Source organism: Trichechus manatus, unplaced genomic scaffold (genome assembly GCF_000243295.1).
Source record: "Trichechus manatus latirostris isolate Lorelei unplaced genomic scaffold, TriManLat1.0 scaffold00070, whole genome shotgun sequence".
Taxonomy (NCBI): Eukaryota; Metazoa; Chordata; class Mammalia; order Sirenia; family Trichechidae; genus Trichechus; species Trichechus manatus.
Genome location: NW_004444006.1, coordinates 11,248,063 through 11,251,205, shown reverse-complemented (window position 1 = coordinate 11,251,205; position 3,143 = coordinate 11,248,063). Strand labels below are relative to the sequence as shown.

At 47.2% G+C, this 3,143-nt stretch overlaps 1 pseudogene; it reads left to right on the top strand.

The window, feature by feature from the left end:
- The first annotated feature begins 2,334 nt into the window (after positions 1-2,334).
- On the top strand, positions 2,335-2,766 carry LOC101347093 (60S ribosomal protein L23a pseudogene; annotated as a pseudogene).
- Positions 2,767-3,143: the final 377 nt, after the last annotated feature.

Below are 3,143 nucleotides of genomic sequence, written 5' to 3'. Positions count from 1 at the left end.
GGAATCAGGGGTGGAAAGGAGGAGTGTGCTGTCACAGTATGGGGAGAGCAATTAGGGTCACATAACAATGTATGTATAAATTTTTGTATGGGAGACTAACTTGAAGTGTAAACTTCATTTAAACTACAACAATATAAAAAAAGAAAAAGCGTTATGTGTTTAGGATTATGCTTTTATCTGAATGTACTACAGAGAGCATGTAAGTCCGCCTTCAGCCAATACTTAATTGGATATGATAAAAGGGGAACTAGGATTTGCCTGGGAGAAACATGTTTCAAGTCAGTAGCCGTGTGTATAGAGTGGGGACTTAGGTCGAAAACCTGGGCCCCACCCAGCTTTGCATTTATCCATACCCCTTCCACTCGTAGGTATAGGTCTGGTTCCTGGCCCAGTAGCCACTACCCCTTTGGCAGAACCCTCTGCTACCCCTCTGACCAATTGCTTGCAGGCCCCTCATGAGTCAGAAACTCCCAGTCCTTCCCAGGGAATAGTCTCCGAGCTCATACCAGTAGTAGGGTGCAATATGGCCAGGGATCCACCCTAGTATCCTCAGGGCAATTTCCAATGAGACAAATGCCTGCCAGACTTGATCACAATGGCCAGCCTAGACGGTTTATCTGGGTCCATACACCATTCTCCACTCTGACCTGTATAATTGGAATATTCTTTTAACTCCAGAGGAACAGAAGATAGTCTTAGAAAAGGCACACCAAGAGGCCAACAAGTTGCATAACGTCAACCCTCAAAATAGTATTAGACCCCGGTCAGCCCAGGCTGTACCTGCCACTGATATTGGCTGGGGGCAAGACAGCTAGAACATTATGAAAACTATTTGACACCAACCAAAAAACCAAACCCATTGCCATCAAGTCGATTCTGACTCATAGCAACCCTATAGGACAGACTAGAACTGCCCCATAGGGTTTCCAAGGAGCGCCTGGTGGATTTGAACTGCCAACCTTTTGGTTAGCAGTCTAACTCTTAACCACTACACCACCAGGGTCTCCATTTGACAGCAAGTGGCCCCAAAACAAAACAGCCTTATAAAAGTTCAGGATGTACAGCAAGGCCCCAAGGAAAATCCCTCTAGCTTCCTAGAACAGGTGTATGAAGCATACCGGCAGTTTACTGATATAAACCCTGAAGACCCAGAGAATGTCAGGTGAATAAATATGACCCTCATCAGCCAGAGTGCCCCCGGCATCAGGTGGAAACTTCAAAAGTTAGAAGGAGGCCTAGGAATGAATACTTTACAACTTGTTGAGATTGCCTTTAAGGTCTTCAGTAATTGGGACCAGGTACAAGGAAAAAGGCCACGTTCCTGGCAGCTAACTTGCCACTCAGGCAGTCCTCATGCAGGGTAAGTCCTTGTGGGCCCCAAAAGGGCCGGTGGCCAACCCAAGCCCCCCTAAAGCTAGGCCCCAGTGTGCCTACTGCAAACAAGAAGGCCACTGGAAATGAGAGTTCTCCTTGTGGCCAATCCAGTCTGAGCAGGAAACACATAACACAGCTCCTGCAGCTGTCAGCTGATGACTCACAATGACTCAGACTGATGGACTGATGGGGCCTAGGGGCTCCCCTGCAACTCACGAGGAGCCCCAGGTTGCAATAACAGTGGGAGGACAACTTACTGACACAACAGATCAGAGAGCTGGAGAACATGGCCTCTGCTGCTGTCCCAGGCAAACAGGGGACCCTGCAGCCACCCCAGGCAGCAACAAGTCTGCAGTCCCAGCCCTCAGCTGGCTTCATTGGCAGGGTGGAGAGCTTCCAAACACAGCCAGAGGTGGCACACAGCTTTAAGGCCTGGCGAGAAGGTCACCATCCTTACCTTGCCCCAAACGCTGGCAGGCCCGTGACAGCAGAGCATCTTGGTTGCTGGGGCTGGAGGAAAGATAGCCTACTAGAGATGCCTTTTTTGAATAATGTACTACAGTTAACAGAGGTGGCAGTTATACACTGTCCCAGGCACCAGAAGGGAGAGTCTCACATAATTAAAAGATCAAGTGGCCAAACAAGCCGCTAGAACAGAAATCCCCACCACTTGCCTTGCTTTAATTCCTAATTTTCGGCTACCAGAAAATCCCCAGTACATTGAATGTGATATAAACAGAGCTTGTGAATGGAGTTTTGACCTTAATAACAGAGCAGAAGATGGGTGATTGTACAATTTCCAAGGACAGGTGTTAATACCAGAACACCTGATGCACCTGATAATAATAAATCGCACCCAATAATAATAAATAGCTCATGAGAGCACACATTACAGTCGGGATGTTATGTTTCACTGGCTAGCCAAACTGATTAAAGGGCCTAATCTACAACAGACTAACCAGACTTTTTACGAAGATGGCACCGAAAGCGAAGAAGGAAGCCCCTGCCCCTCCCAATACGGAAGCCAAAGCAAAGGCGTTGAAAGCCAAGAAGGCAGTGCTGAAAGGCGTCCACCGCCACAAAAAAAAGAAGATCCACACTTCACCCACCTTTTGGCGGCCCAAGACACTGAGGCTGCGAAGACAGCCCAAATACTCTCGGAAGAGCGCCCCCAGGAGAAACAAGCTTGACCAGTATGCCATCATCAAGTTCCCTCTGACCACTGAGTCAGCCATGAAGAAGATAGAAGATAATAACACACTTGTGTTCATTGTGGATGTCAAGGCCAACAAGCACCAGATCAAACAGGCTGTGAAGAAGCTCTATGACATTGATGTGGCCAAGGTCAACACCTTGATCAGACCTGATGGACAGAAGAAGGCATACGTTTGACTGGCTCCTGACTAAGATGCTTTGGATGTTGCCAACAAAATTGGGATCATCTAAACTGAGTCCATCTGGATAATTCTAAATATAAATTTTTTCACTACAAAAGAAAAAAGACTATCCAGAAAGTGGAGAATAATCCAAAAAACAGGCCCACCACCCTCTATGCCTGGGGTACAAGCCCACGGGACCAGACCCGGAGAAGACTGGCAAGTGGACTTAACAGTTATATGCCAGCGGCTACAGGCAGTTTCAATTATCTTTTAGTGTTTGTAGATACCTTTACTGGATGGGTAGAAGCCTTCCCCTTCTGAACAGAAAAGGCATTCGAGGTAAGCAAAGCTCTCCTCAATGCCTAAATTTGGTCTACCTTATTCAATTCA